We start from the raw sequence: 25,083 nt of genomic DNA, 5'->3' as shown, positions 1-25,083 counted from the left end.
CTTGTTCTAGTCAACTATAGGTCCATTCATTCACTCAAGTACAAAAGGAAAAGAAACCATATATCAAAAAGGAAAAGAAAATAAGCAAACAAATCTAAAGATCTGATCAGAAGATTTCATTGGTAAAACTTGTAGTAGAAATATGGTAGTAGGGATTTTTGATGCCAGATCTAGCCACTGAGTCTTGGACTCACAGTCAAGTTCCTCAAGGGTCTATCTCCAGTATTACAAATCAGAGTGACATAGTTCTATCTAAATCTGGGTTAGCCAAAACCACAGTTCAACAAATAATTTTAACACTTGTATACAAAGTCAAATAAGGCACATTTCCTGCCATAAGGGGTGAAAAAAAAACATGAATTAACAAATATAATAAATGGGATACATGATAAAATACAATATGCTTAGGAACATATCATCTTATTCCTCTTTACCTCTGTCTCAGTGCCTAACAATGTCTTGTACATAATAGATACTTTGTAGATATTTCTGAAATTGAATATAATGTAGTTTTCCAAAGTAGAAATCACAAATTCAAATTCCACCTTGGCATAAATATTCTGTGTTCAATACAGACTTGCTATAGGGTATGTGGAACACAGGAGGCTGATAAACATTAATTTCAAGTGCTAAGTCAAAATAACATTGAAAAATAAGATCAATTTAGCCCTATGTGCAAACTGCTACACTAAAATAGAAATTGAAAAATAAGGTGATAAGTACTTAAGATACAAGGTTTCAAGTACGATATATGTTAACATATCACTGCATCACCAAAACTATGTTTTTTCACCTCTCCCATTTTAAAAAAGTTTTCTCAGATTAAAGACAAATAGGAAATCTTCCACATTTCAGAGCCAGTTATCTTTTTTTTTTTTTTTTTTTTTTTTTTTTTTGTGGTACGCGGGCCTCTCACTGTTGTGGCCTCTCCCGTTGCGGAGCGCAGGCTCCGGACGCGCAGGCTCAGCGGCCATGGCTCACGGGCCCAGCCGCTTCGTGGCATGTGGGATCCTCCCGGACCGGGGCACGAACCCGTGTCCCCTGCATCGGTAGGCGGATTCTCAACCACTGCGCCACCAGGGAAGCCCTGGAGCCAGTTATCTTTGAAAATTGTGGAAATTATTTCTTTTTTCATTGATCATGTAATGGGCTTATTACCATAGGTTACCTTGTGACACAAGAAGGAAAAAGGAGGCTCACAGTTCAATGCTCAATTTCTAACTTTTTTTTTTAACATAAAATGAAGGATGGTAGAGAGGTATCTTGAGTGTTCTCCAACTTCCATACTTATTTTAACCTGTAAATTTCTGGAGTACAGGGCTGGATTAAGCCCTTTGGAGGCACTTAGCCCTGAAAAGATTACAGTGCCTCCACTTTATATACAATTTAAAATTTAAAAGATATACTACAATTCATAGAACTGTACATTAAAAAGTCAGTTTTACTACATGATAACTTGAAAAATAATGGGGCTTCCCTGGTGGCACAGTGGTTGAGAGTCCGCCTGCCGATGCAGGGGACACGGGTTCGTGCCCCGGTCCGGGAGGATCCCACGTGCCGCCGAGTGGCTGGGCCCGTGAGCCATGGCTGCTGAGCCTGCGCGTACAGAGCTTGTGCTCCGCAACGGGAGAGGTCACAACAGTGAGAGGCCCGCGTACCGCAAAAAAAAAAAAAAAAAAAAAAAAAAAAAAAAAGAATTATGTACTGTCAACTAAGTGTACAGCACTCTTAAGACGTTCTATTTTTCCCATAATGACTATCTTCATGTTTTGTATAGAGTAATAAAGACCAAATTCTCCCACCCCAAAAAACTTTTGTGTCTCAGGTTTGTAAGCTTGTGCTCAGACTGTCTATTGGGTAAACCAGCACTCTGTAAGAAATACGGCAGTATTTCTTTAGTGCAATCCAAGGCTGAGGACCATCCAAAAATAAGTTTGCTTTGAGCAGACGTGGGAAAGATATAGCTCTTATACTGGCTACCGGTACAGGCCTTCTGAGATCCAGAGAAGCCAGGTGTTGACATAGTGTGATTTGAGGAGCACCTTGGGGCAGCCTGATCTTGCTGACCTGTATTTCTCACCATGTACTCAATCCTCATGGCTCTTCTTAAGGAGAAATGAACAGCTTATCTGGATTGAGGCATTCTGTTATGTCAGAGGAATAACATCTGTAGGAATTGGTTTATTTAACTAAGATACACTCTTTTGCCACCCAGCCAAAATCAATTTAGCTGTACGTGCAAGACTAGTCAACGGTGATGGAGCAGGGATGGGGAGTAGAGGAAGGGAAAGCTGGGACATGGTTCATATTTAATTCTGTTTCAATGTGTTTTTTAAAGTTATGCTTAGGTGTAGCTGAGTTTTATAATATCAAACTACTTTTAGAGGATGGTCTAGATCAGAAAAGAAATACTCTTTTACATGTGTCAGATCACTCACAGAGGAGCCAGTGCATGGATGGCCAATTACAGATGGAGAAGAGCAGGAAAGCAAGAGAAGAGATTGAAAGGCACTCTGTTTAGGAAAGAACTGGTCAGCAGGGAGGTGAAGGAAGTGAAGGAGCAGTTGATGTTGCAGGAACTGATCAATTTTTCTATTGTGGAGGCTGAGTGAATGAGACAGATTCTTCCTTAAGCTTTCAAGTACGGAAAGACTGAACAGTCCAGGAAACAGAGCCAAGTGCCACAAGATACATGAAGCAGTCAAAATCCTTTTTCTAGGGTAGTTAAGCTCATAATGTGGAAGGTGGGAGATAACACTGGCATCTGACTCTGGATTGAACTGTTAGAAGTCTAACTAAATAGCCGAAAGGTGAAAACAGCTCAAGTATTTATCAATAAATGAATAAACAAATTATGATATATACATACAATGGAATATTATTCAGACATTAAGAAAGGAATGAAGTACTGATACATACTACAACCTGGATGAACCTTGAAAACATTGTTTAGTAAAAGAAGCCAGACACAAAAGGTCACATATTGTATGATTCCGTTTATATGAACTATCTGGAATAGGCAAATCCATATGGACAGAAACCAGGGGCTGGGGGAGGGGAATTTGGGAGCAAGTGCTTCATGGGTATGGGGTTTCCTTTTGGGGTGATGAAAAACTTTTGGAACTAGATAATGATAATGGGTGTACCATATTGTGAACCTCTGAACTGTTCACTTTAAAATGGTTAATGTTATGTGAATTTCATTTCAATAAAAAAATTTAAGTTTTACTCAAATCATAGGAACTCTAACTTTCAATATTCAAGGTCGCTTCGTTCTTTTAAAGTTTGAGTTACATCAAAAGTCAGAAAATAATATTTAAAGATTAATGAGAACAGTGGCTAATTATTTTTAAATCTTTCTATTTCTTTATGCCTTGATTTAGTTATATGCTTTAATGAAGAATATATTTTATTTAATAAGAAAATATGTATAACCAGTAGTGATACTCAAAATATTTAACAAGTTGTACAGCGTGGACACTGACCAATAAGATACAATGCGGGCTGTCAACAACCAATAGACAAATATTTTCCTCACCTTATCTCTAATAACCAAACATGATGGTTAATTTTATGTGTCAACTTGATGGGGTTGCCGGGTACCCAGATACCTGGTTAAACATTGTTTCTGGGTGTGTCTGTGAGGGCGTTTCCAGATGAGATTAGCCTTTGAACTGATAGAATGAGTAAAGCAGATTGCCCTCCCTAACGTGGGTGGGCATCATCCAATCTGTTGAGGGCCTAAATAAAACAAAAGACATAGGAAAGAAGAATTTGCCCCATCTCTGCCTGATTGCATAAGCTGAAATATGGGTCTTCTGCTCTCAGACTAATAATTACACTGTCAGCTCACCTGGTTCTCAAGGCTTCAGACTCGGACTGAATTACACCACTGGCATTCCTGGGTCTCTGACTTGCAGACGGCAGACTGTGGGACTTCTCAGTTTCCATAATCATGTGAGCCAATCTCTCATAATAAATCTCATTCTGTATCTCTCTATATATCCTATTGGTTCTTTTTCTCTGGAGAACATTGACTAATACACCAAACTAATGGGAAGCTTAGCTGAGTAAACAATGAAGCCGTAACCAAGGCCCCATCACCTCTCCTATGACAGCGCATCTGATTTACACACCTAGTACCCAGGAGAAAATAAATAGATTCATGAGCGCTGGCATTGAAAGCCATGTCATATATGTTTGTAAAGTATTCTGGACCGAATATTTGTGTCCCCTAAAAATTCATATGTTGAAGCCCTAACCCCCACTGTAATGGTATTTAGAGATGGGGCTTTTAGGAGGTAATTAGGGTTAGATGAGGTCATGAGGGTAGGGCCCTGGTCTGATGGGATTAGTTCCCTTATAAGAAGAGACACCAGAGAACTTGCTCTCCCCTCCACCATACCACTCTTACAGAAAGAGGTCATGTAAGCACACAGTGAGAGGGTAGCCACCTACAGACCAAGAGGAGAGGCCTCAGAACAAAACCTACCTTGCCAGTATCTTGATGGTAGACTTCCCAGCCTCCAGAACAATGAGAAAAAATTTTCTGTTGTTAAAGCCACTAAGTCTATGGCACTTTGTTATGGCAGCTTGAACTAAGGCATAAGGCTTCCAATTTTTAAACTTTTCTCACCTGTGTGAGGTCTTTATATTCCCTATTTGAGGAGGTCAAAGAAGGATTTATATCCCCATCCTGGTGGCATTCAGTGTATGGGCCCTTTTCTACATTACTTTCTTGGTTATTTTGAATACTAAGTACCCTAATGTGGAAAAGGACCAACAAATCCTTTAGCATTTATCCAAAGAATGATGAGATGATATAGTAAAAGTGATCTTCTTATTCTGTGTATTTGTAATTCTAAATGAATATGTAGATGTTTATAATTGATAAGTTGTAAATGATATGGGGAGTTATTTTTTCATTCCTAAAGTTAGGAACATTGGGGTCTTTATTTTTCCAGTGAATTGCTTTGAAGAAGCTTGCTTTGACCTTTCTAACTTATTAGTGAATAGTTTATTGCTTGGCTTAAATGTTTAAGTGACCTAGTGCTTTTCCTTGCATGGTCTGCAACAGGGAAAATCATTAGGCTGTGTGTCATGCCCCACTTTCTGTTGTGAAATCCAGTCAACAGATGCCAGAGAAGGGCATCCGCAGACCTCTGTCTGGGATTGAAACATGTCAACATGCCACATAGGGGTGAAGTGACAGATCTCGATGCCTTTTCATCATCTTTTCTTCTGTTCTTGAACTTGCCTCAGACAACATACATTTATGCTCTGATTCCTATGGTTAAGACTTGTATCAGGATGACCTGACTTGTAGCACTCTGACCAGGGAAATACTAATTCCATTTAATCTGTATATCACAAAATAACTTGTCATAAAAAATGAAAGAATAAAAGTCTTTACACTTGATTTGTCTCCTACATCTTTAAGACCTAATTCCTCTTCTATAAGGAGGAAAGCAAACTTTTGGCTAAAATCTGTGGAAGGTAGACTTGCTACATTTAAAACAATGTTACTTTTGTATAGATTTTTGAAATTAGCTTTCATCTAAAATGCCTTAAATTGACTATTTTCTAATAATGTTTCAGATATCATTCATTTTTTATTTTAAAATATCATTCACGTGGCATAATGTAGTAGCAAGTATAATCAAATGGCTGGCTTTTTGACCATTCAGTAAACTTTTACAATCTGGAAAAATTAATTGAAGGGTATGATGTGGGAGAAGAGAGTGGGAGGTCCTCCATGCTGACTAGTAGATATCCAACCCCAGAGTAGCAGCCAATGAATGATATGTTAAAATCTATGGAGAAGGCCACATAGAAAATGAAATAAAATTAAAGGATCCATCCAGATGAAATTATTTAACATAGATAAAGAATAATGTATACAAATAGAAGTAATTAGTGGAGTTTGATGCTCACTAAAATGCATGAACTCGGAGGAACATTTTCACTTGTGTTTGGATTTCCCGTCAACCTTTTCAGTTGTTCTGTGGCTTTCAGTTAGTGTACTTTATGGACACAATTGTGAACATACTGTTCTATTTGGTAATTATAAATTATTGTGCAAATTAAAAATAAATGTGGATTCAAAGAATTTTTTTAAAAGGACACTTTTATATAAAGTGTCTCAATCACCTGGCGATGGTTTTGATAAGATGGAAGGGATGCTGGCTTTGAAATCAGAGAGATGAGCTGTGGGGCTCAGGTAAGTGATTTAACATCTCTATTCCTCTGTTTCTTCATCTGTTAAATGGGGATAATAATGGTATCTATCTTTTAGACCTCAAGAGTGTAATACAAATAAATGCGTGTAAAATGCTTGGCATGTACTAAGCACTAAATAAATATCATTTTCAAATTCCTTATTTATAAGAAAATTCAACTTTATCAGAAGCATCACAGAAGAATCTCAGTAATATTGTTGTATCCTTTTCCCGTACTTGCCGTATCTTTCATGCTTCTTTCTGCACCACCCCCTTATTATTCTTGTTCATCCTCTTAGTTTTCTTAATGTATCATTTCTTGCCTAGTTTGATTTGCCAATGGCATTTTTATCTTCGAGGACTGCTGCTTCCTTTCTAGTCCACCTTTCTCTTCATCCCCTTTCCTACTATCTCTAGACTTTCATCTGCTTTCACTCAAACCCTCATTCTTCTAGGACTTACAACCTCTGAGGCATGTTTAGTGTTTGACAGATTCTTGTTTAGCAGCTAAAGCCCTTCAGAGGTAAAGTAATGAATAAATGAGGTGAGACTAGTACATTACTTTAGTAATGTGACTAGATTTTTTTTTCAACACACATGCCAGAACTTATATTTTCAAGTAAGTGTCATTATAGGCAAAGTAGTCACTGTGGGAATTCATCCATTTGTCTGTAATAATATGGGTCTCAGGCAGTAAGTGTATCGTGCTCTGTCAAGTTTGTTGTCTACCCCAAGTCAGAGGCAGCCTTTCAACTTTCACATTCCATCAACTGCCTCATAGTTCCACTTCCCAAATTATCCATCACAGTGGCCAGTCATAATCACGCTCTCACATTCAAGCTCAACTACCCCTCGTTTCACCTTACACACTTGGAAAAGTCCCAACTCCAGGTAATTCTAACTTTCTGCCCATTCCACATGTGCATCCCTGCTGCTGAATGTAGATGGAGGAAAAAGACACCCACTTCAAATAGACCCTTAATGCTGTTCAAGAATCATACTACATTTTCCTAGTCCATTCATTCTCCCACTCTCGTAAATTACTATTTCATGTTTCTACTCTCCTCAAACTTTGAACATTTCCTCCTCCCATCGTTACCCTCACCTGAAAGAAAATGTAAAATAGAAAAGAACTCCCACAATTCCTACCACCTCATAGACCCAACTACATGCTGTGGAACTGTGCCTGTTTGCCCATATTCTTTTTTTTTTTTGTGGTATGCGGGCCTCTCACTGTTGTGGCCTCTCCCATTGCGGAGCACAGGCTCCGGACACGCAGGCTCATTGGCCATGGCTCATGGGCCCAGCCGCTCCGCTGCATGTGGGATCCTCCCAGACCGGGGCACGAACCCGCGTCCCCTGCATCGGCAGGCGGACTCGCAACCACTGTGCCACCAGGGGAGCCCTGCCCATATTCTTATCTAACGCCAACCCTTCCACTTGTCCACTAGATCCCATCCCCACTCACCTACTGGAGGACATCACCCCTGCAATTCATCCCCCTCTCTCTTATCACCCATTTTCTACTTTCTATTGAATCGTTGCCATAAGCATTTAAGAAATACTATTATTTCTCTCATGTGGAAAAAAAGTCTTTATTCCACATCTCCCTCTAGCAACTCCTCCCCTCATTTTTATTCTCTACTTTATAGCAAAACACCTCAAAAATAAAAACTGTCCATACTGCCATTCTCTGTTGAGCCCATCGCAGTCAGGCTTTTGACATGATTGTTCCACAAAAACAGTTCTTTCAGGATCACCAATGGCCTGTATATTGATAAATCCAATGTTCAATTCTCAGTTCCAACCTTACTTGGCTTCAATTAGCAGTAATTGTTATAGTTGATCACTCCCTCTTGCTTGGCTTCCAGGACTCCACACTCTTCTGTTTCACTGGCCTCTCATTATCTCCTCTACCAATTCCTCTTATTAACCCAACTTCTAGAGTACCAGGCTCAATCCTTGGTCATAGTCACTCCTTCATCTATTGAACCCTGAGGCAGTCTTTGGTAATCTCATCCATTATTTAAATAGTATCTGTATGCTGATGACTTCCAAATACATATAATCGGACTTCTCCCCTGAACTCTAGACTCACACATACAACTGTTTACCCACCATCTCTATTTGGATGTCTGATAGCTTCACACCATTAACTGGCACGAAATCAAATTCCTGTCATTGCCCCTCAAACCTGTTCTTCCCACATTTTTTCCTTATCTTAGTAAAGAGCAACTCCATGTTTCTAATTGTCCAAACTAAAAATCTGTCAACCTTATTCTTCTCCTTTCTCCATGACCCACATCTTATTCACCTACAAGTCCTGTCAACAATACTTTCAAAACATATCTAGAATGCAGCCACTTCTTACCACTTCCACTGCCACTGTCCTGGGCCAAACTGTTATTATTTTTTCTGGATTACTACAATAGTCTCACTGGTCTCCCTGTTTCCACTTTGGCTCACCTTCCTGCAGCATCTACTCTCAGCAAAGCAGCCAGAGCAATCCTGTTAAATGTAAGTCAGATCACATAACTTGCTTTCTCAAACACCAAATTTCTCACAGTAAAATCCAAAGCTGTTGCAATGACTCATAAGGCCCTACCTGATCTAAATCTCTGTTTCCTCTCTGAATTCGTTTCTAGTCACTCATCCCCTTACTCACTTCAGGTCAGCTACACTGGCCTGTTTTTTCTGAAACCCTCCAGTCATTTTTCCTCCTTCAGATCCTCTTCACTTGCTGTTCTCTCTACTTGTAACATTCTACCCACAGATATCCACGTGACTCACTCCCTCACTTCATTCAAATCTTTCAATGCTACTTTCTCTCACTGTCCTATCTCAATAGGATAGTCACACTTTCAATCAAACTTTTTCTGATGTATTTTTTCTTTATCACCATTTAACATATATTTTACTTACTTATGTTGTTAAATGTCTTTCCCCTTCCCCCAACTATAATGTAAGTTCATGAGGCCGCAATTTTGCCTGATTTGTTCATGGTATCTGTGGGACCTAGAATAGAGCTGAGCACATAATAAGCGCTCAATACATTTTGTTGGATAAGTGGTTTGAGGCTTAAAAACCCCCAGTAGACAACCACTCACATTCTGTAATGTGGCATACTTATCTGGGATTCTAGGAACAACAGTGCTGATTTTAAAACAACAAACGAATATCTTGGAAGTAAGGTAAAGGAAATAACAGAATGGGATTCCAAGGAGAATGAGATTGCAAAGACAAGAAGCTGAGAAACAAGGGGAAGAGTAGGCAGTGAGAGGTGAACAGCATGAGTCCTTTGATAGGGATGCTATCAGTCATCAGGCCCATAAGCCCGCGGTGTATTTTCTTAATGTCCACCTGCACGGTAGTGAGTGTGGTCCAGTTTGACAGTTGAGTGGGACCAAGGAAGCACTGATTAAGTTAGAAGATGTCTTAGAACATATCACAGCACTCACTTGGATATGAGGATTTCCTACTCTTAATTACATCGGGATGCAGAAGGGGAATTTCCTACCATGCAACGTAGTAGTTGTGGTGAAGCCATTGAAAGAGTTACAGAGGATAGAGAGGGTCTCTCGTGATACCATTGTACAGTGAGTGGAGAAATCACACTATCTTGGATTTTTCTTTAAATTCAAAGCCTTGGAAACCCATTAAAAGCTCCATTTGCAGGAAGAACAATAATATGAATATCACCAAGTACAAGTTTGATGATGGAGAAGGTGGTGTGTGATTGACAGATGTGTGAGTACAGGCTAAGCAATAATCTCTCTTCTGCCAACTGACTGGTGAGTACAACCAGCTTGTTCTGTATGACTCAGTTTTGGCCTCACACTACTAGATTCCTTCAGTGCCTAGCACCTCATCTTCTGTCTCTGGGTGAGTGGTAGCATTCCTCAAGAATCGTGGATTCCAGGCAAAAGGTCTAACATCATTGCAGTGCAGCAGAAAATAACATAGCATTGTAAATCAACTATACTCCAATAATTTTTTTTTTAAAAAGTAGGTCTCCAATGACTTTTTTTTAGGATGTTAGGATGAGAAAAAAAGGAAGAAGCTAGGATAATTTCTATAGAGTAGGTCCTTATTAGTTATCTATTTTACATATACTAGTGTGTATATGTCAATCCCAATCTCCCAATTTATCCCTCCCCCTTTACCCCCTGGTAACCATAAGTTTGTTTTCTACATCTGTAACTCTATTTCTGTTTTGTAGATAAGTTCATTTGTTCCCTTTTTTCAGATTCCACATATAAGCGATATCATATTTGTCTTTCTCTGTAAAGACAATGGCTTAATTCACATAATATAACAAGAAGTGTCAAGGTCATGTGGCTCCAGGGTTCTGTTTTGTCTTGTCTTCAGTGTCTTCAAAGAAGAATTCAAGGACAAGCCTCATTCCATCTTTCTGCTCTGCCATCCTCAAAGTGTCAGTTTTATCCTCAGACTTATTCTACTCACAATCATAAGATGATTGCTGTAGTTGCAGCCATAACATCTAGACATAACCATGACCAGTAGAAGCAGAGACCATATCTTCCTGTGCATATCTTTTTAAAAGTGAGGAAACTATTTCCAGAAAACCCCACCAAAACATCCCCTCATGTCTCATTGCTGAAAATTGAGTTATATGTCCATACTTCAAACACTGGCAAGGGAAAGAGATTATTATGATTGACTTAGACTAATCAGGATTCATTACCTCAGCAGGTGATGTGGTGGTGGGGATGGTTTCATGGATGTGTACATATGTCAAAACATATAAAACTGTACACTGTCAACATGTGCAGTTATAAAATAAATATATAAATATTTTGATTATACTTCAATAAAGTGGTTTTGAAAAAGCATCCCATAGTCAAAAAGTTTAGAAATAACATACAATGTTTGCAACGTTTCCACCCTCGGTGGTTGAAAACGCACACTCACAGATTAGAAATTCAGAGAAGGCTTGCAGTAAAGAAATCTCCTTAACCCAACTTTTCTCAAAGTTATATAACAATAAAATCCTTCCACCATGTAACAGCTGTTAATATCCGATAGACATTTTGGGAAATGCTGCTCTGACAGTGGTTCTCAAAATGTGGCTCACACACCAGCAGCGTCAGCCTCACCTGCAGACTTGTTAGAAATTCAAATTACCGGGCTCCACTTCAAACCTTACTAAATCAGAAACTGTGAGGGTGGGGCCCGCAATTCTGCGTTATAACAAGTGCTCCAGGTGATTCTGAAGCACGCTAAAGTTTGAGAAACACTATTCTAGAATGTAACTGAGCTCTTGTGTTTTCAATAAACTATGTAAACAATGGTAGTATTATATCTGGAATGAATGAATGAATGAATGAATGAATGAATAAATAAATAAATCCTACCAAGACAACGAATTGCGAGTGAAAAACACCATTTCGGGATATGTAAACGCTGACATATTTGTTTACAAAGAAAAGCAGTCTCAGCTTTATTCTTGAACTTCATGTATCAAAGTAGCTCAGTGTTCTAGGAACAGGCACCACAAAATGCACTGCTAAAATCATGAAAGTGAAAAGACAACCCGCAGAGTGGGAGAAAATATTTGCAAACCGTATATCTGATAAGAAACTTGTATCTAGAATATATAAAGAACTATTACAACTCAATGTTGTAAAAAGTAAAAAGACCAATGACCCAATTTTTAAAAGGACAAAGGACCTGAAAGGAAATTTCTCCAAAGGAGATAGGTAAATGGCCAGTAAGCATGTGGTAATATGCTCAACATCATTATTCATAAGGGAAATGCAAGTCAAAACCACAGTGACACTGATAGAGAAGCTCAGTAAATATTGGTTGAAGGGAAATATAAAAAATGAATTCACAAAAAGAAAAAAAAGCCATCAAACCATGAAAAGACCTAGAGGAACCTTAAATACACATTGCTAAGGGAAAGAAGACAGTGTGGAAAGACTGCATATTCTGTGCTTCCAATTGTATGACATTCTGGAAAAAGTCAAAACTGTAGAGACAGTAAAAAGATCAGTGGTTGCCAGGTGTTCAGGGGCAGGGGGAGATGAATAGATAAAGCACAGGGGCGTTTCAGGGCAGTGAAACTATTCTATATGGTATTGTAATGGTGGATACATGATACGCATTTGTCAAAAACTCATAGAACTGTACAACACAGAGTGAATTTTCATGTAGACTACGGACTTTAATTAATGATGTATCAAATGTATTTTACAAATATATTTTTAATTTTTGTGGTAAAATGAACATACAAAATTTACAGTTTAAACCATTTTAAAATGTATAATTCAGTGACATTAAGTACATTCACAATATAGTGTAATGATCACCACTGTCTAGTTCCAGAATTTTATCACTCCAAAAGGAAACCCCGTACACATTAAGCAATAACTCCATAATACCCCCTCCCTCCAGCTCCTAGAAACCCCCAATCTGCATTCTGTTTCTAAGGATTTGATTATTCTGGATATTTCATTTAAATGGAATTATATAATATGTGTCCTTTAGTGCCCAGTTTCTTTTATTTAGCATGTTTTCAAGGTTCATCCATGTTGCAGCATGCATCAATACTTCATTACTTTTCATGGCTGAATAATAGCCCATTATATGGATATACACATTTTGTTTATCCATTCATCCACTGATGGACGTTTGCATTGCATCCATGTTTTGACTAGTGAATTTGAATAATGTCACTATGAACAGTGGGTATTTATTTTTTTGTTTGAACACCTGCCCTCAATTCTTTGTGGGTATTTATCCAGGAATAGAATTGCTGATTTGGAAATTCTATGTTTAACTTATTAAGAAACTGTCAAGCTGTTTTCCACAGTGTCTGCACCATTTTACATTCCCACCAGCAATGTACCAGAGTCCGTTTCTCCACATCCTAGCCAACACTTATTATTTTCTGTTTTTTTTATAGTAGCCATCCTTCACATCAAAAAGAATAAAATACCTAGGATACAAAATTAATATATAGTAGCCATCCTAATGGGTGTGAACTGGTATCTCATCATGTTTTTATTTGCATTTCCCTAATGGTTAGTGATATTGAGCATCTTTTCATGTGCTCATTGAACATTTGTATATCTTGTTTGGAGAAACGTCTATTCAGGTCTTATGCCCACATTTTCACTGGTTTGCTTTCTTTTTAGTTGTTGAATTATAGGAGGTTTTAAATAATCTGGATACTAGACTCTAATCAGATATGTGATTTGCATCACTATCCTCCCATTCTGTGGATTGCCTTTTCACTATCATGATACTGTTCTTTGATGAAGAAGTTTTTAATTTTGATGAAGTCCATTTTCTTTTTCTTTTGTTGATTGTGCTTCTGGGGTCATATGTAAGAAATCATTGCCAAATCCAAGGTTATGAAGTTTTACCTCTCTGTTTTCTTCTAAAAGCTGTGTAGTTCTAGCTCTTATATTTAGGTCTTTGATCTATTTAGAGTTAATTTTAGTATCTAGTGTGTGGTAGGGGTACAAGATCTGTCTTTTGCACGTGGATATACAGTTGTCCCATTTTTATATGTTTGACATTAGAAAGGGATCCTTAAAGAATGCATTCAGTGATATTCACTGTAGTATTCTTCATAGTAGCAAAAAACTAGAAACATCAAACTTGTTCAACAATAAATTAGTAAAATCAATTGTGATAGACCCTTATGATGTAATATTATATAGAAAAAATAGTATTGTGGATAAATATTTATTGTAAAAGAAAGTTCATAAAAATATCATTAAGTGAAAATTCTGATTAAAATTCAGTAACAGCATACACACACACACACACACACACACACACACACACACACACACACACATCTGTATATGCATAGAAAAAAGATTTTATGGGATGTACACCAAGGAGCTAACTGTGGCTATCTCTGGAGGTGGTATTGTGTGCATCTTTTTCTTCTTTTTCTTTATATTTATTTTCTAAAATTTTTCTAGAATGAAGAATTATTGCATTTTCAACTTTTCAACAAGTTATTGTCTTATTAGTAATGAGTAGTCTCCATTTTCTAAAAGGTCAGAAATGATTGTTCTAGTCTGTTCTATCCTGTGTTAGCTGACTTCCCTGTCCTTGGCATCTTGCCTATCTGATCTCTAATTTCTTTCTGATACTTCTCATTAAAGCCAACTACACTTTCAAGTCAAATACATTCTACCACACAGCTCTTGTCTATTGGATTTATCAATCAAAGGAGGTGTGGGTGTGGGACATGACTGTCGCAGTGATCATCTCCCAGCCTAGATGAGCCCTCATTTCTATTCTGAGTCTGTGGTTCAGTTGGTCAGAAGATTAGTCTTTATTCTGAGCACACCTTCAAAAACTGTAATTGTGACTATAGCAACTAGTGGAGGTGAGAAATCAGGAATAAATGGCCCACCAAGATCATTGTTTCTGGTTAAGAACCATGTATGGGATCCAACATATGTAGTAGTAATAGTTGCTCTCTAACCTAGCAAATTTCTGTTCTTATTTTTATGAGTGCTGATTATGAAATTTTATTGCTAAGTCTGCTCACCCTTAAACAGTTCTGCTCAAATCTTTGAATATATCATGCTGATCTGCAACCAACATTTAGATATTTTTCTCCTTCTTTGTAGTTAATGGATTCCAGGAGGCCTGATCTCTTGCCAGTGTTTTCTTTGTGATTTCTTCCAAATCAGGCAGACACACAGTCAATTTCTCAGAATCAATTTCTCTCTCTCTCTCTCTCTCTCTCTCTCTCTCTCTCTCTCCCTCCCTCTCTCTCCCTCTCTCTCCCTCTCTCTCCCTCTCTCTCCCTCTCTCTCCCTCTCTCTCCCTCTCTCTCTCTCTCCCCCTCTCCCTCTCCCTCTCCCTTTCCCTCTCCCTCTCTCCTCCCTCTCTCTTTCCCTCTCTCCCCCTCCCTCCCTCCCTCCACCCTTGTTCTCTCTCTAAAAGCTTTTATTAATATCATGGGCTTAGAAATTGAACACTGTGTAATTTTTCTTCATTATAAGAGATTTGTTTTTCTGAAATGATATATCTATTATTTGAATTCATAGTTCATAGTTGGGATGAACTTCAGTCAAAGTAATCAGCAGTTTGTATCTATTCAGCCTCTTTTCCATTTTTTTCCTTTCTGGATTGCCCCAGAGTTCTTCTTCCTGTTATTCACATCTGTCAGAATCTTAGTCACAACATTACTAATTCCTTTTTAGCTTAAGCTCTCTTTAGCCAGTATCCAGTTAAATCATTTGAAGTAAGCAAGATCATCTTTGATATCTGATCCTAAGTGAACTCCAACTTTGTGTACAGCTTAAACTCTTCACTCAAAGGGCTTCATACTCCCAGAAATCCACAAACTTTAGGGAGTTTTAGCTCAAGAACCATTTTTCAGTGTTTTCTGCTCTTTGATCTATCTCCTGTCCTGTTTGACAAACATTGACATAATAATCTGTGTCCCTGTGGACATTTCCCCCTGAGAAGTGTATTTCTTTCTCCCTTAAGAAATAATCTAATTCTTTTTTGTTGAGTTCCAGTGTGTTTGGCACACGTAGATCCTAATAAATCATAAATAGGAAGTCTGATTCTCCTGTCTAAGAAAGGAAGGTAGTTTGTCACATGCCTGTGGAAAAACACCCAGGGCATTTCTCCATAAGCTTTATTAGATTCAAGAGGAGAATCATTTTTCTCCATATGCCCCAGTCCTATAGATTTAGTGGAGCCACCTTGCCAGTGTATTTACACCATATAATTCAGGTAGAAGTGTGAGGGCATGATGGGACCCTGATTAGAGAGAATCTTACATGTGGCATTCTTTCAGTCTTTGTCTTAGAAGATCACACCCTCCTTGAAACAGTGTTCCCTTGATTTCTATGATGTCACCCTCTTCTAGTTTTCTTCCTTTTATCTGGCTATTCCTCTGGCATCTTTGTTGGTTCTTCCATTCTTGACCAAACTTTAAATGTTGGAGTTCCTTGGGGTACAGCCTTTTCTCTTTAGTTGATTTCATGCTTTCCCAGGGTTTCAGTTATATACCAGTGACACCATCCTAGATTTTCATACTGAACCTGAAACCTGCCTACTGCAGGTATCTGATAGGCACCAAAAATTCATCAGGACAAAAAGTTTATTGAAGATTTATACCTCCTTCCCCGAACTCCTGTTCTTCCTTCAGAGCTTTGCATTTCAGAAAGGCACCACTATCACCCAGTTACTCAAGTCAGAAAACCAGGAGTCAGTTTCAAACTCACAGTCTTTCTTCTGCCATCAGTTAATAACTATATCCTACGGATTCTGCCTCTGACGTCTCCCTCAAATCTGTCCACTTCTCTCCATCTCCATTGCCAAGACTGTAGGGCAAGCCAACAGGTATCACTGCGCCTACCTCTAGCCGTGCCCAGCTCTCTGATCCATTTTGCACACTATCCACCTAGTGACCTTTTAAACACATAAATAAGATTGTGTCATTCTTGAACATGAAAACCATTCAGTGATTTCCTTTGACTCTTAGGGTAAAGCCCAAGAGCCTTTACTCACTATCCTTGAACTATTCTGGCCTTCTTTTACATCCTCCAACATACCAAGGTCCTTACCAAGTCAGATCCTCTGCACATGCTGTTCTTTTTGGAATATCCTTCAACACCCTCTCCTTCTACTCCCAGTTTAATTTTCAAATGAACAAATGAAGGAATGAATGCCACTAGAACTGATACTATGAATGTTGGCAGTTAGGAAATCTTTGGTTCACCTAATAGCAAACACATCAAAGAAGCACTATAGGAAGTTCTTCTTCCTGTTAGGGCCTGCCTTAGTATGAATTAATATTATCAAACTTGGCTTGTTGCTCTTGTTGGTACAGCAATAATCTCTTCTATACAAAGAAATTAATAACTTTAAAAAGATGTTTTTGCAGCGTCCACATGGTTACAACAAAAATGTTGCGTGAAAAATGGAAATTTTATTCTGTCGTCATGTAGACATAAATCCAGATTTTTGACTGAATGTTTCCATTTTTATCTAAATATTTGTGGTTGTCTGTATACATTATCTGCTTTATTAAACTATCCACTTACTTTCAGAAATCTTTAAAATATGGTACTTACATTATCAAACTAGATTCCTGTGGATCTAAACCATCTGTGAGGCTAAAGATGAAAGAATTATTTTAACAGTAACATCTGGATAATAAGATTTCCGCAAATTATATTTAGTGGCAAGATAGGACATCAGAAAAGGTTAACAGTGAGATTACATTTGAGTTGGATGGTTAGTGGCTCAATAATTTTCTTTTTCTTATATTGTTTACATTTTACACATGTATTTTAAAAGATAAATTGCCTTTGCTTTGTGTTTAACTATATATATATATTTCTTTGTTCAGTAATACAGAAAGGATATTGCCAATAGGAAATGTTAGAACAATGCCCCATCTTAGTCCAATTTTATCCCTAGATTGCTCAGAGTTTAAAATAAATAAGAGGCAAATTGTCCTAGGCATGTAACCGGATACTGTCCAAGGCCTGTCTCCTACTATAACAGGTGTGCTTTCAATGGCCTTTTATTGCTCTTTTTATCCCCCTCTTGTTCTGTTGTCCCCTAGAGTCAACAGCTGTGACTACTGTTTGGTCTCTATAGCACCCAGATTCCTTTCTCCTTTAGTCTTTCAGCAATCTCATTTTCCTAATGTCTTCATTTACTGCTATTGATTATGCTGCAGTGTGTACTGCAGTGGCTATTAGACTCTGAAGCTCTATTTAATCTAGTTTTAATGCAAATAACTACATAAATTTGTGTAGATTATATGGAAGCTAACCCTTTCTGGACAGAGCCTAGAAAGCCCCTGGCTCCCTACATCATGCTCTAAAGCTCCATGGCCTCTTCGTTGGGAATGACCCAGGACCCCAAAGTAAAATAGATACCCTAAGCCTACCCTAGGCCAGACACACATTCTCCTCCCAAACATTCATCCCTCATTTGTTGTTCAAACACTATTTATTAAAAACTACTTTGTGCAAGGCGTTGTACTAGGAAATGCAGCTACAGAGATAAAGAAGATACAGTCCCTGCCCTTAAGGCTGACAAGACTTATGCTCTGCTTGAGGAAAGCATCCTAGGAACTTGTTTGGAAAACGATGATTTTTTGAGGAATGCACTAACCAGCTCTGTCTCTAGACCGAGTTTCCAGCCCGCTCTTTGAATCTACAGACCCCAGACTTGAGCTACAACAACCAGCTGGATTTCCAGCCTCCAGCCAACCGTGCTCGCTTTGTGGCCGGCCGCCACAGTCCGAACTGGCATGAGTGAATTCCTTAATCTGTCCTGTTGCTAATGCCTCTCCTGACAAACAGGGATTTTGTATAAATCAGTGGTTTGTGTATACTGACAAAGACTTCTTAGTTTGTCTAAAGTGTGAAGTCAAGAGGAGATTCTCTCAGCAACCAAGGACCTCTCAGTTCAGTCCTGAATGGATTTTTCTTCTAATTGCAACCCAAAGTTTTACATGTCTTCTTGTTCCGATAGTGTTTACTAGTGCCACTAAATGTGTAAATGTATATAGGCAGAAATTTTCCACCCCCTGGATTCTCTAATTGTTTAATATATTCTGCAGTGTCTAATATATTACATCCTTAAAGCCAGCCATCCAATTATCTTTACATCTCAAAAATCTGGACATAAGGCCAGCATATACTTATGCACGTATTTAATGGTGAAATTTAAATGTAAGTACAATAAAACAAGAAAACTGTATACCCCCTCAAAAAAGACTTAAGAGTCTTATGGTAGAGACAAACACAGACAATTACTTTGAAATGTGGTAAATAAGGGTGGAGGAGAACTATGTGATCACAAAAGGAAATACCTTTAGTGTCAGGAAAGCTTCCCAGAAGAAGTAACGTCTAAGTGGGAATGTAAAGGACCTGCAGGAGTTAAGGGCACTAAATACTAGAGAACAGCTATCTCAGGTAGAGAGGGCAGTGTTTATAAAGGCACAAAACCTTGAGAAAACATGGCTTTCTGGTTGAATCATCAGTAATTCTTCATGACTACAATTTAGGCTTCACAGGTAGGGTAAGGAGAATAGTGAAAGAAGCCTGAGGAGAAAAAAAAAAGGACAAGTTAGCTAGACTCAGAATCATGGGCTGTATCATTTAGGGCAATAAGATATGCAAAATGTTTTAAGTAGGGGCATGATATGATCAGAATATGGTCTTAGATGGGTCACCTTTGTGGCAGTATGAAAAAATAGATAGGAAAGAGTCACGACTGGATGCTGTTGCCATGATCGAGATGAGAGATGATGATAAACTGAACTAAAGCATTGGTAGAGGGAATGGAGAAGAGAGGACATATTCAAGAGATATTTAGAAAGTTGAATTTCCAGTACATGTAGTAATAGAGTTATGGTACAGTATGGGAAGTGCTGTAAGAATAGTAAATACAAAAGACTATCTAAAAGAGAAAGAAAACATCTTTTGTCTGGAAGGTTTGGGCGAGAAGATAAGCTTTGGTTATCCCAGGCAGAAGAAATAACATGTGCTAGGACACAAATAAGGAATGAAAGTAATTGCATGTTCAGTGAATGGCTTGGGTGCATGTGTGTGGGGGGTATATGTGTGTGTGTGTGTGTGTACACTTTTTCCCAATGAAATCTTTCTCTAAACCTTAATGTTTAAAATAGAAGTGATGAAACAATTCCTCAGGAAGTTTAAATATTTTGGCAAAATATGCCATTGTTTGCAGAACTCTGGAGCACTCTGCCCTGAGGGTCCCTTGGAACACAGTTGAACACATGCTGGGGTAGAACTTTATCTACTCAAGTCCAAATCACTAAGCCAGGCTAGAAGTGGATCGTTAGATCACTTAAAGAGAAATTACATAAGCTGCCTCTGTTAGGTCGGTTGTTCCCTGAATCTAAGCTGTGTGCCATATACTACCTAAAGCATTTCAAAGAGATTTATTTAACCTGTACAGTTAAGGAGAATCTGTGAAACCAGGTAAATGGGTAACTTTATTTGTGGTTCTCACCTTCCCTTTTCTATACTGAGTTCCTTGGTCCAAAGGGCCAATGGCATTTCTGCAACCATCTACCCCTCCCACCTCTGTACCGTCTTCTATACTTGAGTCTGAATAGAAGTAAATGAATCCTAATCCCAAGGACATGAGCAATGCATGCATGTTGAGTTCTAGATTGAGTATATGAGTTTTGGGGTCCCCTATCGCAATGACTCAACACTGACTCTTTTAAAAATCATATTATAGTGTCTTGATGGAGTCAGTAGGGATACTGCCTTCCTCCTTACTCCAATCCCCTGTTTTTCACATTATTCTGTTCTATGGGTCAATGTTGTTCCAACTGGGTACACATACTCCTAGGATACGTGAAGACTTTAAAGAACTATGTACGCAGGTTTTGTTTGTGTCTCTGTTTGTTTTTAACCAACTTCCAGATTTTCAACTTCCACGTGTACTCTTTCCTGAACTTGATCTGCGTGAGAACATACCTGATGGTCCTACTTTCCCACCTTCCCTTTTCCCACTTTATAAGAGAACAGCATGTCTCTAACTCAGGTCAGGGCTTACCTTGGTGCCTGGTCCCAAGGTATAAAAACCTCCTGGACACCAAACAAAGAGACCATTGAAAATATTGGTGTTGATATTGAGAAAATATATTACTTTAACGATGCGATAACAAATCCTTTTGTAAACCAAGTATAGCTGGCCCTCTCTAGCCACAGATGCGGAACCCGCAGGATATGGAGGGCTGACTGTAGTTTTTAATGCCTTGCTTTCAGCAAAATCAGAGGCGAGCCTAACTATGTTGTCATTTGATAGGTCATTACATATAATTTTGATGATAGATCATTATGTAATTTTTTGAGATAGTATTCAGATAGTGCTCAACTGAACGATATTGTTTTAACTAAACTCTGTTCATTCCCATCCACTTACTTATGTAACCAAGATTTCTCAACACTTTAATGTATTGAAAATGCTGAGCTTGGTCTCATTCTAACAATAAATAACATTCATCCACAGAGAAAAGAACTACTTTTTAAAAAAATCCCCTTCGGGGACATCCCTGGTGGTCCAGTGGTTAAGACTCCACCCTTCTACTGCAGGGGGCATGGGTTTGATCCCTGGTCAGGAAATAAGATCCTGCATGCTGCACAGTGAGGCAATAAAATAAAATAAAATTTTAAAAAATCCCCTTCCAACATATCGAGATGTATCCCCAATAATAGTCTATTTTATGTTTATTGATTATGAAGTTTTATCATGTATTTGTGTTATTTTAATCAATTATGTACTAATGATTATAATGAAAACAGTCCCAGAGACTCAGAGCCTTACAATCACAGGAAATAGCATTTTTTTGCAATGTAAGTTTATGTATGTTTCTATAACAGAGATTAGGATGTGATGATCAAAGCCTTTCACGACTAAAAATATATAAGGATACAATTCTGTGGAGTGAGTAGAATGAAAATTAGAGTTCAAGAGAAAAAGGTATACAATTTCTGACTATGCAAAAGGAGTTTGTTCATGTATCTTTTGAATGGATAATTGTGGATATTAAACTGCGATGGGATTTGCTTCCACCTAAAAGAGGGCTGCAGCAGTTTCTTTTTGAATATCGATATTTGCAATATGCCAGAAATCGCATTCTTTTAGAGGCTATGCAAGTAAAAACGTTTGAAGGTGACTGTCAGGTGGAGAATTAGGTAGGGGCCGTTTTAATGCACCTGCAGTGTGGGGTTCTTTGGTCCCGAAGAGTTGCCAAGAATGAAGCAAAGTGGAGCCATTGTGTCACAAATGTATTCCTTTTGCAAGCCAGAGACAGAGGATCTTCCCAGGCCAGACACAGGACCATCTTTCCCACTTACTTTTCCAATGTCTCTGTCTTGAATCCCCCTCCCTGCTGCCCTCCCAGCCCACCCCCCAACCTTGTGCCTTCACTCCCATTCAGCCCTCTCTTAGCTATCCTGGCCTCTGTCTCCCAACTCAAACTCTTCCACCAGGGCCTCTCTTCTCCCATTGCCTAAATACAAATACTCCTACAATTAAGGAGAGGATAAATTCAAAAGCGCTATATATAAATCGATGTGTACAGAAGTCCAAAGGGAAAGGTTTAAGGTTACAGTCCCTGGAAACATTTACGAGCAGCTTCTATGAGTGTCGGCTGCTGAGGACTCACAGTTGCCCCTCTTTGGAGAACTGCCCTGGGCTGATAGGAGCTTTCCACTAAGAAGGGTACACTCGTCTGGAAGGGCCAGATTAACCAGAGATTGAGTGATAAGAGCTTCAAAAGGCTGGTCACCAAGGAGCAACACCGCTGTACAGTTTCTGCCATCAATCAATCAGTGTGGGGCTGTCCTTTGCAGCTCTAAAATCAAGCACACCCGTCTCCTCCTTGTTGATCTGTTCTATCAAGCATCTCTTCCTCCAAACAGACCAGTTTCGAATTTACTGAAAATCTGTTCAGGTAAATACCCGCTCCCAACACCAGCCCCTATCTCGCACAGTAACTGGTGTCGTAGAGAATCCTGTAGCAATCATTAACCTTTCACCACCTGATCTCACTTTCCTGCCTAGATTCAAATGACCCTGAACTCAGGGAACCTAGAACATAGGGAATAAGCCATTGCTTGTGAAGCGTTCATTCATCTCTTCATTCATTCAGAAATACATATTGAGTACTTAGTACGCGTCAGAGACTGTTCTAGGTTCTCAGGATAGGTGTATCAGTTAACCAAATAAAGATCTTTGCCCTCATGGAGCTTACATTTTAGCAGGGGGGAAACAGGCAATAAGCATAGTATGTAAGTAAATTATATATTGGAAGGAAATAACTGCTGTAGAAAAAGAAAAGAGAGAGCAGGGAGAGAGGTGAGAGAAAGAGGCTGCAGTATTAAATAAAAAGGGTCATCATATTAAATTAATGCAAAATACCTTCATCCACAGCATGTTTATCGGGCTTAGCTTTTGAGGTTTTGAACTTCTAAACTAGCCTTCTCCTCAATTAATAGTACCTTAACAGGCATAGGATACTGATGCTGGGCCCTCAGTACCACATTCAAAAGTTTTCCATTTCCTCAGTAGATTTCCATGTCCTCTCCCTGATTGTCGTGGATTGCAAAGGCACAGAACTTTTTATATCTGTCATTATTTACTATTTGTCATTCACAGTTATTTCTATCACAAAAGGAGTTATCCCATCAAATACTGGTATTTCCCACCAATTTCAATTTTTTTATTCTCTACTTTTATTTTCATCATGAATACGCTGATCTCGTGACACAACACTTTCTCTACATTTGTACTCATGATGATGCAGGATTAGAGTTGCCAGCTTTAGCTAATACATTTAAATTTATATGGGAATTTCAGAGAAACAACAATTTTTTGTATAAGTATGTCCCATGCAATATTTGGGACATATTTATGCTTTGCACTTATATTTATATTACGTATAAATATATATTTGTATATGTAGTATATGATAGAATAGTTGTATTTATACTAAAAATGATCTGTTGCTTATATGAAATTCAAATTTAACTGGGCATCCTATATTTTATCTGGCAGTCCTATACAGGATTCAATTAAATTCATCAAGGTTGATTGAATATCTATGATGAGATGTTATTCTATATAAAGCACTGGTTCTCAAAGTATGATCCTGAAACCAGCAACCTCAGCATTACCTGGGAACTTGTTATGAATGCAAATTCCTGGGTTTACTTCAGGCAAAACAAATGAATCAGAAACTCTGGGCTTGGGGCCCAGCAATCTGTTTTAACAAGCCCACCAGGTAATCCTGGTGTATACTAAAATTTGGAAACAACTGCTATACATATGATATTGCTTATATGCGGAATCTTAAAAAATGATACAACTGAACTTCTTTACAAAAGAGAAACAGACTCACAGACTTAGAGAACAGAATTTATGGTTACCAGAGGGGAAGGGTGGGGGTGAGGGATAGTTAGGGAGTTTGGGATTGACATGTACACACTGCTATATTTTAAATAGATAACCAACAGGGACGTACTGTATAGCATAGGGAATTCTGCTTAATATTCTGTAATAACCTAAATGGGAAAAGAATATGAAAAAGAATAGATACTTGTATACGTATAACTGAATCCCTTTGCTATACACCTGCAACTAACACAGCATTGTTAATCAACTATACTCCAATATAAAATAAAACTTTTTTTTAATAAAAAAAAAGAAAACAGGGCTTCCCTGGTGGCGCAGTGGTTGGGAGTCCGCCTGCCGATGCAGGGGACACGGGTTCGTGCCCCGGTCCGGGAGGATCCCACATGCCGCAGAGCGGCTGGGCCCGTGAGCCATGGCCGCTGAGCCTGCGCGTCCAGAGCCTGTGCTCCGCAACGGGAGAGGCCACAACAGTGAGAGGCCCGCGTACCACCAAAAAAAAAAAAAAGAAAACAAGTGAGCTCTGTTAGTGTCCTGCCCAGATCTCACCAGTGCACCCACCAAGCAGCTGCTAAAGTCTCACAGTTGTCCCCCTTTCTCGGGGGAATTGCCCTCAGCTGTCAGAGCTGCCTCTCCCAGGCAGTTGTGCCCCAGGTTGGGGGTGGCCCATAACTTCTGAACCACTGATAGAGGTGTGAAAGGCTGACTTCTTGACAAAAACGGGAACAACTCTGCAGTGTGGTTTATGCTCCAGAATCCTAATCCCATGGATCAGATCAAGGTTTGACTTTAATCTGAGACCACATCTTTTCCTGGTTCTTTTCCCTTTTATCATGCTTCTCTCACTCACTGATAGGTGTTTCCTAAAGAGCATTCCCTCAACATATTATTTACAACCAAATCCCTGCTTCTGCAGAATCTGACACAAGACGGATGGGGC

The 25,083-nt window shown here is 38.7% G+C and overlaps 1 protein-coding gene across 1 annotated transcript in view; it reads left to right on the top strand.

The window, feature by feature from the left end:
• The window catches only part of PLS3 (plastin 3), a 241,895-nt gene that overhangs the window by 83,086 nt on the left and 133,726 nt on the right, over positions 1–25,083 (top strand). The gene's annotated exons all lie outside the window — the stretch shown is intronic.

The sequence above is a fragment of the Kogia breviceps genome, chromosome X (assembly GCF_026419965.1).
Source record: "Kogia breviceps isolate mKogBre1 chromosome X, mKogBre1 haplotype 1, whole genome shotgun sequence".
Lineage (NCBI taxonomy): Eukaryota > Metazoa > Chordata > Mammalia > Artiodactyla > Physeteridae > Kogia > Kogia breviceps.
This window is presented reverse-complemented; position numbering and strand designations above follow the sequence as displayed.